Source organism: Tenebrio molitor, chromosome 2 (assembly GCF_963966145.1).
Source record: "Tenebrio molitor chromosome 2, icTenMoli1.1, whole genome shotgun sequence".
Taxonomy (NCBI): Eukaryota; Metazoa; Arthropoda; class Insecta; order Coleoptera; family Tenebrionidae; genus Tenebrio; species Tenebrio molitor.
Window position 1 is genome coordinate 828,964 of NC_091047.1, and position 13,692 is coordinate 842,655.

At 42.3% G+C, this 13,692-nt stretch overlaps 1 protein-coding gene and 1 long non-coding RNA gene across 7 annotated transcripts in view; one reads left to right on the top strand and one right to left on the bottom strand.

The window, feature by feature from the left end:
- Positions 1 to 13,692, top strand: part of LOC138123153 (sodium channel protein 60E-like) — a 61,602-nt gene that overhangs the window by 6,868 nt on the left and 41,042 nt on the right. The window lies entirely within an intron of this gene.
- Positions 2,123 to 3,502, bottom strand: LOC138124128 (uncharacterized). The gene is made up of 2 exons (XR_011157015.1): positions 2,278 to 3,502; positions 2,123 to 2,223 (listed from the first exon to the last, which is right to left on the bottom strand). It is a non-coding gene; the product is annotated as an uncharacterized lncRNA (long non-coding RNA).

Sequence of the window (13,692 nt, forward strand, 5' to 3'; positions counted from 1 at the left end):
AGTACATTGGTTTCCAGTATCGAATAAAGATAATTGCATTACATCGGGTGAATATCAATTTTGACAGTTTGAGGTTAAGATTTAAAAGAAATGACAAATATACCTAAAAGTGAATACATTTTAGTTATGTTACTGGAAAACTATCAGTGCATTCGCAGAGAATAATCAGCAAATTCTCTGTTTTGTCAGATATTTTTTAGTTAAAAGCGTTATTTATTAGTTAGCGAATGTCCAAAAATAGGTGTTCGTTAAAATGTTCTTGACCTTGACGCTTTCTTGACAATTGAAATGTAAACCCGGTAAACCATAAAACTCTAAAATCACCATAAATGCCCGTACTGCCAACTTAAATTTGAATGTTCACGGCCAACTGCGTCCATGACTATTTTTAAAATCTAATATTTACTAGAATCGAAGTGAATGGACCTAGCTAGAGCTAGAGATGATAGGAGGTGATTTTTAATAGTTTTTTTCTTGACTAGGTATTTTTCCGGACAAATGAAAATAGTCGTTCAAGTGTTGATTACATGGGTTTTGTGAGGAGCGTGATGAATAATCAGTAAATAATGAAATTTAATTAGGAGCGAATTAATTCCTCCGAGTCTGGACGCGCTCCAAAGCGGCGATTAGCTTTTTTGATTTATTGTTAGTGCATTGCAGGCGAACAGCAGGAATGGGGAATCACGTAAACTGTCAATTTATGTTTGTAGACAATATGTAACTGTCAGTGCCAACTTAATAACGTTACTTATCCCCAAACCTCTCCGTGTAACTGTTTTGGGGTCTCCGGTGTAAATCCCAGGTATCCAGCGTATCCATTACGTGAAATTCAGGTCTAACAGTAACCTATCTAATCTGCGATTCGGTCGCAGCCGGGGTAGATCCCCCAGCGCATGAATTGAACGTCCTTGAATTGCACGCGGCGCAATGTACACGCGAAGTTTTCCGGGGTGGCCCCCGCCACCCCTAATCGCACCCCTCGCGATCCAGTGTCAATGTTTGCGGTGCGTATGAGCCCGATTTGGCCGAGCCATTAGCCGCCCTGCACCGGTAAAAGCGACCCCATCTGGAAGCCACCCCTGGTCATCGTCCACGTCATGTAAAACCGAGTACGACACGGTTTTTCCCGGTGGATCGATGTAGCCCGCCTCACCCTCCGCCACTGCCTCCGCCGTTCGTCAACCGGCCAGGGCCGTAGCGGAAAAAATCCGAAACGCGCTTCGATTAGTTTAAATTAGCGGAATCGGATCCGGAATTAATTAGTGCCGGAACGCGAGGTTCGGCGCTAATCTTTCCGGGTATCCGGTGACGTGTTTTGTGCGTCGAGTTTTTTGTTTTGTGTTCCGGTGCCGCTTAATTGGGCCGTTCGCTTTACGAGCTTTCGCCGTCTATAAAAAAGAACAGGGGAAGTACATGCGGTCGTCGCGAGGGAAAAGTTGTCGTCTTTCCCGGCTACCGCCAAAGTGGATTAGCGTTGAAAGTTTGCCAACAACAGTCGATAACTTTCAATTTAATAACCGGAGGGGCCAAAAAGCAACACTTTTCCACGGAGAAGTTGCCGATGTAACGGACGCCCCGCGTTATTGCTTTGTTTATGTGAGCCCTAAATTGAAATTGCGCACATAAGGGGAGAGATTCGCGATGAATTCGCTCGATTGTGACTCGCACAAGTGTCTTCATTACACTTGTTGAGGGACGAAAAATTCGCCTAAATCGCCAAAGAACTTAATATTTGTATCTCTTCTGCTCCCTTGCTTCCCAATTTTGACGAATCATTTCCCTTACGGTGATTTAAAAAAACATGTTTCACGTAAATCCCGTATAACCTCGCAATCTTTATGAAAATGTCCAAGAACATGCTGTTTTATTCCGCGAACACGAATCCAGAAAAAGCACTTGGGTGAAGGTTTGTTTAACTGAAAAAATAATTTATCAGTGACGCGAACCTAACCTCACTTTTTTACCATAACCCATTAATTTCTCGTCCTGTGATGTCGTGAATTCTTTGTGTTTAAATATTGCACACGTCAATTGTTAACAATCTGGTGCTGAGTAAATAGTATTACGGTCACAGTTTCGATTTAACAATTTCGGTGATTTAAAAAAACATATTTCACGTAAATCCCGTATAACCTCGCAATCTTTATGAAAATTTCCAAGAACATGCTGTTTTATTCCGCGAACACGAATCCAGAAAAAGCACTTGGGTGAAGGTTTGTTTAACTGAAAAAATAATTTATCAGTGACGCGAACCTAACCTCACTTTTTTACCATAACCCATTAATTTCTCGTCCTGTGATGTCGTGAATTCTTTGTGTTTAAATGTTGCACACGTCAATTGTTAACAATCTGGTGCTGGGTAAATAGTATTACAGTCACAGTTCCGATTTAACAATTTCGGTGATTTAAAAAAACATGTTTCACGTAAATCCCGTATAACCTCGCAATCTTTATGAAAATTTCCAAGAACATGTTGTTTTATTCCGCGAACACGAATCCAGAAAAAGCACTTGGGTGAAGGTTTGTTTAACTGAAAAAATAATTTATCAGTGACGCGAACCTAACCTCACTTTTTTACCATAACCCATTAATTTCTCGTCCTGTGATGTCGTGAATTCTTTGTGTTTAAATGTTGCACACGTCAATTGTTAACAATCTGGTGCTGGGTAAATAGTATTACAGTCACAGTTCCGATTTAACAATTTCGGTGATTTAAAAAAACATGTTTCACGTAAATCCCGTATAACCTCGCAATCTTTATGAAAATTTCCAAGAACATGTTGTTTTATTCCGCGAACACGAATCCAGAAAAAGCACTTGGGTGAAGGTTTGTTTAACTGAAAAAATAATTTATCAGTGACGCGAACCTAACCTCACTTTTTTACCATAACCCATTAATTTCTCGTCCTGTGATGTCGTGAATTCTTTGTGTTTAAATGTTGCACACGTCAATTGTTAACAATCTGGTGCTGGGTAAATAGTATTACAGTCACAGTTCCGATTTAACAATTTCGGTGATTTAAAAAAACATGTTTCACGTAAATCCCGTATAACCTCGCAATCTTTATGAAAATTTCCAAGAACATGCTGTTTTATTCCGCGAACACGAATCCAGAAAAAGCACTTGGGTGAAGGTTTGTTTTATTACAAGGAAAAAATAATTTATCAGTGACGCGAGCCTAACCTCACTTTCTTACTAACCCATTAATTTCTCGTCCCGTGATGTCGTGAATTCTTTGTGTTTAAATGTTGCACACGTCAATTGTTAACAATCTGGTGCTGGGTAAATAGTATTACGGTCACAGTTTCGATTTAACAATTTTTGTGAATGTCGGTAAAAAGTTGAATACTTCATCCAATGTCGACAATTATCTAAAAATATGTTTTACACATTTCAGTGTTTACGATTTCCACTCAAGCAAATCACTCGAGAAATCTGTTCTCATTTTCGTGCAAAAATGAAAAACTTGCAGATTTGTTTTTTTACAATAATATGACAGTAAAGCGGGTTTACCTCAGCGAAAAGTAGGTCACAGTGGTATTTTTATACAGTTGGGAATACTTATTGAGCATTTTGGTTCTCTTTATGTTAAAAATGTCAATTTTTTTGTTTTGTCGAATAGTTAATAACGGAACCATTTCCTTTTATTTTCGGTGATTTTTAAAACAGTTTTCCCCAGTTCTCTCTTGCTGATACAGGATTACTGCAAAAATAAAATGTTTTTGCATATTAAAATTTGTTTGAATTTCTTTTTTCCCCTTCGCTCTCCATATGTCGGAGCCGACCCTCTCAGCAGCGTTATCCTCCCCATCTGAAGATTTAAATTGCCAACTTAATAGTTGCTAATTCGACCTAAACGCAAACTCGCTGGAATAAGATAACTCGACGGCCGTACCATAACAGGGCAACTTGTCGGAGCGGCTCTTATAAAGATAGAGTCCGGGGAAGCCGCCCCGGAGGGTTATCTTCGTCGTTTTTCATTAATTATGATTTAGGGGCGCGATCGTCGGCCCGCGATGATGGCTTCATTAAAGTCGAGGGCGACGTCTGAAAGGGCGATAAAACCGCAAGCGGCACGTCTGTTCGCGGGGGCCAAGTGGACATTCATCCTGTCGAATGGCCGAAGGATCAAATGAACAACGGCGTGTGACGCAGGGCGCAATCAGCGCTGCCATCGGCACGCAATGTTTCTTTCAACCCGCAATGCAGCGCGATTACTCCCCTACCACGGATTTTTTTCGCGCTCTCTTTCCTTTTCTGAAACATCACGGCTTTCACGGCCCAGAATTAAAAGCTGAGCTTGGACGTGACAGTAAGCCTTCGGCGGCGGCGGAGCACCCTCCTGGAGGCGGCGCTTTCCTTTCCAGTTCTTCATTTGCTCACATTGTTGCTACGTGCTCATGTGTGTTGAAAAATTTAACGCACCCCTTAATCCGGTCCTGGCCGCGCTATTTTCGTTCGGACAAAACACGTACGTCTAATAATTTCGCAAAAGATTTATTTCCCTAATTAATTATTGGTGTTTTTTTCTTTGTTTTGTTTCCGATATTTACGTCACAGTTTAAAACTCCGGTCGGCCTAAATTTAAAATCCGGCCCTTAATTGGGTCCCAGTTTACGAGATCTTCGGCGCACGCAATCAACTTTATTCCGGGATCCGGCGCTAATTGCACGTGCGGTCCTGATTGGATCACCTGCCCGCCCCCGGATCACACTTTTTCCGGGAGCTCGCTTTGACATTCTCCTAAATAGCGGCATAATCGCATTACGGGGCCCAAGTACAAGGAAAAACTTTTAATTCGCACGGTCTCCCGTTAATTAATCGATAGACAACGTCGACGTTTTTCCGGAGCGACCGGAGCGTCGCTCACGAAAAATCCGGTCGCAGCTGTTTGTGATCGGGGGGACATAAATCGGCGGCGCGTTTATTTACAATCAAATGTGCATATCAGTCGAATCCACGCCGACGTTCCGGGGAAAATATGGAGTTGGTGGCGGCGAAAGCCGAGTCTGTTGCGATAAATCTGGGCCCCGTTGCAAAAACGCCCCAGTATGTCTTTGTCACCGGCATAATCTTTTGCGAGTGGGTTTTTCGCAGGGGTGCACACCCCTGGTAACGAGGTGGTCCGGGATACAGAAGGAACAGCCATCAGTCCTGGGGCTTGCGTCGAGATTGTAATGAGCCAAGGATGGGGGTGCATTGCTCCAACTTCGGGACAGAAATCAATCCTGGGCTGAGTAGGCGTTGAAAAATTAAACCGTTTGGAACAGTGTAAAGTTTGAATTTCCCGCCGTTTGACAAGAATGACATTTGTTTATGTTTAATCGGGACATAATTGAACATCTTTGTTTTCAGCAAAGAGTGCCTTTAGATGTTTGCTTCGAGAATAGGAATCGTTAAGTTATTCTATTTTTAATGTAAAACATTGCAAAGAAAGATTTTTTTGGGTCTAAATTTTAGGTTAGCTGTCAACATCCTCCAATTAATCTACGCTGTAAAAAAGCACAACAATTGACGGTTCCCAAAGCCTCCCCAGCCCAGGACAAAGTCAAAGGCAGGAGAGTAGTGAATTATTTTTGCCGCCTCCGAATCGCTTGCTCTTCAGTTTTAGTAATAGCAGAATGGTTAGAATTGAATTTTTTTTGGTAGAGGTTTCGTTGTTGGGAGCGTTTCAGAAAGCGCTCTAAAGCTTCTCTCCTTAGCTTTTGAGGGTACGATTTATTCGTTTTTCTTACCTGTTGGAAAATCAAAGAGCTTAATTGTCTGGGTCTCGAGAGTCTGTGTGTACACCCTTATTCACATAAGTTAGCGATCTCTATACACGGCAGAAAAGCATTTCATCCCCGTGTGGAACTGATGACGTAACAGATGTGCTAGAAGAGCAAGTAACGGCACAAAGGGTGTAGTTATTTGTGAGCTAATGCGGGGTGGCAACCGCCGCATTATTGACTGTCGGAGGCACACGCGAGCACAAATCTCGTCGTTATTTTCAGCTTCGAGCGGGTACAGATTTTTACGGCGGCGGCGAAATGGCCCCCCGAAACCGCCAGGTCGACTTCCTTCCGTCGCCTTATCGCGTCCGCTCCTCACCTGTTGTCCGGCTCGCCGCCCCCGATCAACGAACCCGCGTCACGGTTGCATCCGCACGGTTCGAATCGAATTATCTAGAACAAAAGGTGGCGCATTAACCGCCGCATAAAATAATTAAACGCGACGAACGCAGGGTCGAGACAATGGCGGCGGCGGAGGCGGCGCCCCGTTCAAAACGGACCCGTCAGCACACGATCTGAATAAAGTATGATAAAATTGAGGTTCTCGCTTTAATAAATATGAATAATATGGGAGGTAAACGTGCGGCTTATAAATGCACGTAGGGCCGATTACACAAAGTGCCAACCCATTAGCCACGTTCAGCCAACACGAGCTGAAATGTTAACGTTATTTCGTCATAAAAGCCACCCCCGGCCCTCTCAGACTTGGGGTGCTTGCCGCAGGTGAAACCTGCCAGATTTTTTGCACGATCGGGGCCCGAGATTCGCCCCGAGACGGCTGTTTTTGCCCCCGAGGGGATGATTTAATTGGGGGTTAAGAAAGCGGGGGACCCTGGAAGTGACGAGATCTGGGGTGCGGCGGGGAACGCAGGAGATTCGGGTTGATGGTGATGCAGCAGGGGCAAGAATCGGGTTTCAGCAGGAACATGCTCCCCTTTCAGTGTTTGCCGTTAAGCTGAAAGAGAGCAAACCTATCAAGGCGGATTTTGAAGGTTTACTTTCCCGAACAAGATTCCTAATATCGCATTTGTTTAAATACAATAACAGTTGACCCGAATATCTTCCTGAATCATTCAGGTCGGGTTTCGCAATTCTGACCACAATAGACGCGAAACGACGTCCTTTCGTGTCGTCTTCTACCGCGCAATAATCCGGCCGAATATCTGTCGTGCCTCCGGTGGCAAAAATTAACACATCCGCCGACGAGCCTCCCTCCGCACAAGTGCGTCGTCGTGTTTGTTCAACGAAATTAGCTCGGCCTTAATTGCCGCCACTTGAAAATAATTAATGACCGAACAGCGTGAAACGGCTTAATTGCCTTCATTTCTCTAACGGCGAATTTTTCTCTCTTGTTTCAGGTGAGTGCCATGTCCGACCGATCCAACAAGTCCTCTTCAACAGTATCAGTTTACTTTACACACATTACTCACTCCGCCGCGGAAAAAGACATTTTTCGCCTGGAACAGGACCGACGACGACGTCAAAGTCACAAGGATTCCACATTTCCGCCTGGGGCGGTTGCGTTCCGTTCCCTCGTACGGACAGGGGTTGCCGCCGGCCGGAGATGCGATTTTCTTTTACCGGAGAGGCTCGTGCCTCGTGTTTCGTGCGATCGGCGGTTCTTTGAGGATCGGCGGCGCGTTCCTCCGGAATTGGGGCTCCGAGGGTCGCGGGACGACCGTCCAAAGCTGTGCGGATCTATTCGCGATTATACCTGTTACGGTAGCCGAGCAAAAAAAAAACTACTAAAGTCCATTTTTTTTTAAACAATTGTCAGTGTCAAAATTCCCCTAAAGACCAGGCTGTACCACCCTAAAACCGTTGTTTCGGAACAGCTTTATCGTCAAATCTCCCTAGATCAGGTTTGAGGTTATGTCAGTAATTTTCAAATGTCAGAAAAGTTCCAGGTGTATCAAATTTTGTGCCAAAAGACAAGAAATAAAGACAATAATGATACTGAAAAATGCAACTGAACAGTTAAACAGGTAAATGAGAATTTATTTAATGGTTAATATAAGCAGTTTATTCATTTTCAGAATTTGATTCAAAATTTTCACACCACCAATCGTCTTCCGAATCTGATTCTGGGAAAAGTTGAATTATTATTGGAGCAATACTGCTAGATTTCCTAGTTGCTTTCGCTTTCGGAAACTCACTTTGGTTTTTATTTTAAATTTAAAAGTCATTGTGGCTTCAGTAGCGCTAGCGCTACATATAATTGACATTTTACGTTGCCAACCTAATAACCATCAAATAACTAGTGGCTCATACCAACATGACAACACTTTGACAATTGTTTAAAAAAAAATGGACTATACATACTAGGCACTCCCTTTTTTAAAGTTGATGAAGTGCAGTCGCGAGCAATAAATTTTGATCGTCAAGGTCATTCTTTGACGCAATCTAAAATGCTCCATTGTAAAACAGTCGTAAATATCATAACCTATCATCATGTTGCATGACATTAATTGTCATTTTTTTCTCATTTTTTTGACACTTTGTTGACATAAGCATAATCAAGCAAGGAATTTTTTTTTTTCAAATTATTTTCAGAATGCTCAAAAAGGCAAATGCTTTTTGGATAATTTTGAAGCACTAGTGCGCGAAATCTATGTTCACGGTTAACTGTTATGTCATTTTGAAGTTAGTGAGTTCAAAAATATTTTTTCGAGCTTTACGAAAATGAGTAAATGGAATTTTTTTGTCGTGAGATGGAAAGGGCCATCGCTTCGAATTTGAAATCTTGCCTCTGTCGTAAAAATTACGTTCTTAATCGTAACAAGCGGGAAGATCGGCGCAACGGTCTGCGTTTCCGCCATCGAACATAAAAAAATTCCATAAACTTTGTGAATTCTTCAGCGGAAGCGGCTTTCGTTAGTCGGAGGGTTCGGAGGGCACGGCCGTTTAACGGGATCACGTCTTTGCTCCCTTCGAAATTCCAGTAACAATGCGATCAAACTAACACCTACAGGATTATAAGCAAACTTCTTGTTTTAGTTAGTACAGAGCGGCTAAACGAACTCATTTATCACTGTTGGTTAAACGTACATTAATTCAACTCTTAGCAGAACGTTACATGCTAATTTCGCAGTGATAGACTGCGGCAGTTATTTTCGTAAACACCCCTATAATTCACGGCGCTTTATCAAATGCAATATCGAGAAATCGCAGGTGTTGGCGCGTCGAAGGGGTAGTTGTGTGCGTTTTTCTCAAAGCGGGCATTAAAAATGTTTTCCGTGAATCGAGCGATCGATGTCGTCGGAAACAGTTTTAGATTTCGAACACATCCATTCACCCTCGCTTCCTTCCCCATTCAAGCCCTCTCATTGTGGAAGTTTGTCGCCGACCAGATTAAAATTGGCGATGCGTCGCGGCAATGCACGCGCCTGAATAAACCGGAACATCCGTTCCGTTGTTCAAACCGACACGTATAGGTGTGTCGCGAAAAACTGGTGGGGGCTGCGACCCCACCAACTACTCGATCGAGCGGGACACACTCTTCCTATTGATTATTCACCCTGTCGCAACCGTCGATCTGGTAATGCGATTGGTAATAAACCGAATTGGGCGCCACTCAAGTTCAAGGGTCGGGATTTTTTCTTCGTCCGAGACGGTAATGAGCGGCTCTGTACGCAATGCACCACGACTCTATCGGTATCGATCGATAAATAACGGAAGTTACGACACTACACAGGTGCACCGGCGGTACTCCCATTGATTATTTAATTTGGGGGGGCGAACGGTCCCATCGATCCGCGCGACAAGTTGTTGCAATTATCGTACCGGCGGCGGAAACGCCAACTTTTATGGGGGTTGCGGTGCAGCGGAACGGTGCACGTAAGCGCGAACTTAATTGCCGACTGGAACTTAAACTTGTAATTTCGTTCTGGGGCAAATTTACGTTTGCAGGATGGGGGCGGCGGTTTCCAGTTTGCCGTCGAAAGTTGCTAACTGGAAGCTGTCATTTTAAACTCACTTTACGATGACAATCCAGTTACATACGCGATCGTGTCGGCGCGGAAGTTTTTGGGGTTGCTGTTATGGGGTCAAAGCACTAGCGAATCTAGGTGGTCGCTGTTCAGCTCTCGGTTGTGACAACTGAGCGTCGACAGCTACAGCCGAGCAGTTACTGTTGAGCGCTAACGAATCTAGGTGGCCGCTGTTCAGCTCTCGGTTGTGACAACTGAGCGTCGACAGCTACAGCCGAGCAGTTACTGTTGAGCGCTAACGAATCTAGGTGGCCGCTGTTCAGCTCTCGGTTGTGACAACTGAGCGTCGAGAGCTACAGCCGAGCAGTTGCTGTTGAGAGCGCGCTGTTCAACCTGGCCACCTAGATCGGTGCCGAGTTGAGATATCAAATGGGCGTCTGCCAACAAGAGTTCGCCTCTGGGATTTGGTATTCCCGTTGAATTTTTGCCTGTTGCGCCCTCATCAGGCGCGACTCCATCAGGATATCGCATCGTGTTTGGTTCCAAAGCGGGACGCGATCGACCGGAGATAAACGGCCGTCCGAAACGTCCGTTGTTTTACGAATGGCCTGCGGCAGTAGCACTTTCGGCTGTTTCCTCAGAAACGAAACACTCGTATTTGATAGCAATTGGCGATAGAATCCCCGGTCGTGTCTCGGAGGCGAGCGAATTGTGATTGATGAGGTCGTAAGTCGGGGGATCCGGACTGCGATTATTGTCGTCTTTATGTTCGGATTTTTCCCCCTCGAGGAACCTCGGCGGAAAAGTATGCGATTGGATATGAAATATGCTCGTGCGGAGCCGGAACAGATGTTTGACGAAGTTAATTCGGTTGTTCCGCTCGGGTAATACTAATCAAGTGCTTTCCTGGACATTTTCAAAGTGAATTTCTGGATGTTGGGTTAGGGAAACATTTTTTTTGTCGTGTGTCAAGAGTTTTATCAAAGCTTCTCAATCCGTGCTCTTAAACGTAACAAAATTCCAACAAAGTTGTTACGTTTTTGAACGTTAAGATTCTAAAATATTGAACGAACGAATAAATAATTCAATCGCAACTGCAATTCACTTACAATAGCAATAGTCGAGATGTCTTCGGTTATTCCTGTTCAAGCTGGTGGAATCCCGTTTTAAAAATGATTTTTCTTTACGATCGCGATCGGGTGGAATTTTAAATGATCGTAGACTTCAGTAAAATTCAAATTCAGCGAGATAAAAATTATTCCTTTTTATACAGCACGAAGCAAGCAATAGCATTTAGATTATTGCTATCGAAAGTACGTTTGAAATGAATTGATTTTTTTCTATAGCTTGTTGTCGTTAAAGTGTGCTTAAAATAATAAATCAAGTAACATTTTAACCGCAAGGGTAGATAATAGTTATTTGTGCAACGAGTTTCTGTGTAAATTGGGCTTTTCTAATTGCCCCAGAGACAAGATTAAAACATGAGCGTGGCGTAGCCTCGAGGGCAATTAGAAAAGCCCAATTTACCCAGAAACGAGTTGCATACAAAATTTTATTGTTTGAAACGACGTCCCTGAAGCTTCCAAATCTTTTAAAAATGGTTTCGCATTTGCTTTTGACAGTTTTGACAAATTCTTCAAGACCTGTCAGAAATGTGACGTTGAATGTGTTGTCTAGGGCAACGGTTCATTATCTGCTCATTTTGCTTTCGGGCAGTTTACAAAGGAGAAAAATGAGAATTTATGACAGTTAATAGCAATAAAATACTAGTTTTGTTTTTATTTTGAAAATAAAATGTCATAGAAATGTCACAATCTTCGTGGATCAACAGCGTACACTTTAAACTCGAGTAAACACCGTTCACGTTGTTTTGGTATAATGGGAGGACATGATTAATTTTTTTAACGTTGGACACTGCTTGATTTCCGTCACTAAAGTCCCTGACATGCTATCAAAATGATCAGAACAATCATAACATGTTGCTGAATTTCCCGCGATGTCTCAGAATTCTTCTATTGCAAACTAGTAAAACTGACAACAATGCACTAAACATTGCCGCTATTTATAACCTCAAACTTAATTCAAGAGACAGCTTTACTACCAAATTAAATGCAAAATTTCCATGGCCTTGCCAAAACAAAGTGAATGCATTTTAGTAGGACCATAATGTCGATGGCTTTTATACAAGAAGCATCTTTCCACTCACGCTGTCGATGTTCTTCGCGTTTTTCCATTTTTTGAAGCACTCTTTTTCATAAATCATTCGTGCTTTTTGAGGCACTAACCTACTGCCTCTGACGTCTCTTTTTCCACATCTGGCAGTATTTATTTTTTAATCTCGACTTTGCACATTTTTGCGTCCAGTTTGCCCAAAGCGAAAGAACTCTTTTACAAACAAACACCTTAGCTACCCACACTAATGAGATTTGTGTCTTTTGCTCGGAATAACATATGCTATTTTTTCTTCAAAGGTTAATAACAAGTTATTTAAGAAATGTTAAGAAACCAGGAATTATTTTAAGAAGATTGGGTAGACTGATAAATTAATGTAGTTCGTTTTGGAAAGCGTCAATTGTTGCGCTTTTTTAAAGCGTAGAGGTATTTTCATATTTGGTGGCGGAAACAAAAGACTGAGAAATGTCACAAAATTGTATTGTCAGTGTCAAATTTCTCATAAACGCCGTAAAAAGGAATGTCTAGGTAAATTTAAATTTTCGCTAAATAGACTGAAAAAATAAATTCTAAGGAAACCAATTTTTGCCAGTGGTTCTAAAGGAAAAGTTCTTCTCATATAATCAAACGTATTACAAATTATTTCTCTAGTTCGACGATGAATAACTTTCTTATTGCCAATTTGCTGCATTTCTGTCGAAATCACGAACGTCTTTGAGAAATTTGACACTGACAATACAAATTTGTGACATTTCTCAGTCTTTTGTTTCCGCCATCAAATATGAAAATATCTCTAGATTAATTGGAGCAAGTTGACAGCTAACCTAAAATTTAGAGCAAAAAAATCTTTCTTTTTTCTTTCTTTACAATGTTTTACATTAAAATTAGAATAACTTAACGATTCCTATTCTCGAAGCAAATATCTAAGGGCACTCTTTGGTGAAAACAAACATGTTCAATTATGTCTCAATTAAACATAAACAAATATGATTCGTGTCAAACGGCGGGAAATTCAAACTTTACACTGTTCTAAACGGTTTAATTTTTTAATGGAAATTATGAAAGGAATTTTCTCCATTACTGTTTAAGATATGAACAGATGACTTTTAGCGTTGGATTTTGAAATTTTTAAACCGAATTTCACCTAGTTGCTACGCGATCTTTTCCACCACGTTTGATCTCTTTCGAGACGGATCGATCTTTGAAATTTATCGCTGTTCAAACAAAAATTATCCACGAGTAGTTTTTTCCGTTGCCGACCAAAACATCGAGATGTTGCGTTGCCCCCGCCGTAACTCCTGCTCTGCTCGAAAAACAACAATGAAAAGCAGACTTTTTCTCTCGTCCCTCGAATGATGGCCCGTCCGTGTAATAAAACCGTCGAATTCAGACCTCTCCACGTTTTTCGCGGTTAAGTTACACCAACAAAATTCCGAACGCGTCCCCATTATGCCGTATTTGATCTTGGATGGCACTCGAGTGACGCATTCCGGCAAATTAGTTGCCGATCTAGACTCACCAGTATTTATCTAGTTTTCGGAGATTCTCTTCTGCTTCGGTCGCCGGCTACGAATACAGATGGAGGGATTAACGTGAGAGTGTTCGACACAATGTAAATAATAATAAAAAGAAAAAACAGACTCTATTGTAAGAGGCCAGAAACAGATTGGCCTCACCGATAGAGGGATTTTTCCGTGGGCAGCGAGAGCCGCAACGGGAAACGGCAATGTTTTCCCTTTATCTAAACAGTATCATTTAACTATCGGGGCTGTAAATTACAAAGTTGCGTTCCGGTTAAGCTATCGATTCCGGCGGCACC